The 708-nt window shown below is 72.9% G+C and overlaps 1 protein-coding gene across 1 annotated transcript in view; it reads left to right on the plus strand.

Moving 5' to 3' along the window:
- The window catches only part of BAIAP2 (BAI1 associated protein 2), a 28078-nt gene that overhangs the window by 10793 nt on the left and 16577 nt on the right, over positions 1-708 (plus strand). The window lies entirely within an intron of this gene.

Raw genomic sequence — 708 nt, forward strand, 5'->3', positions numbered from 1 at the left:
CCGCTGGGAAAGGCCCCGGGGCCGCCCCCTGGACTCAGGGAGCAGCAGGGCCCCCCAGAGCTGCCCCACTGGGCTCAGGACCTGACCTGAGTGGCTGGGTGGTGTGCCGCCCACCCCGCGAACTCACAGCCACTCGGGGCAGCGGCACTGCCCGGGGCCTCGGTCCCCCAGGGGGTGCTGACGGGAGCAGTTCCCTCCCCAGCGTGCAGGGCGTGCAGGGCTGGGCATGAGGGCGGCAGCCTGGCCTCATCTCCTGGCTGTGCCCACTTCCTTTCAGCCAAGGGGGCAGCCGGCTCCTCACGCCCCCTCCCTGGCCGGTTCCCTGACACCACGACCCTCTGGGGGTGGTGGGAGCGGGTGAGGTCAGCCTCAGCCCGGCCCCCTCAGTGTGGGGCTGATCACACGTGGTTACAGCCCCATCCCGGCCCCTGGGACCTGCACAGAGGCGGGCCCGGCCCTAGCTGCCGGGAGGGTCTGAGCGCCTCACAGGCACCCTCACCCCCTCCTCGCCTCCCTCAGCGGAAGTCTGGGGGTCTGTCGGAGCCGCATTTGGGAGTGCCCAGCAGCGGCCCTGGGAGGGAGAGGAACTCGGGCCCCAACAGCGGGCGGGGCCTGGATGGCTGGGGCCGATCTCGGGTGCCCAGGAGGCAGAGGTGGGGCCCCACAGGGTGGGCGCCGGTCCTGCTGCTGGGGTGTTGGCTGGGGCCA

The sequence above is a fragment of the Myotis davidii genome, unplaced genomic scaffold (assembly GCF_000327345.1).
Source record: "Myotis davidii unplaced genomic scaffold, ASM32734v1 scaffold211, whole genome shotgun sequence".
Classification (NCBI taxonomy): domain Eukaryota; kingdom Metazoa; phylum Chordata; class Mammalia; order Chiroptera; family Vespertilionidae; genus Myotis; species Myotis davidii.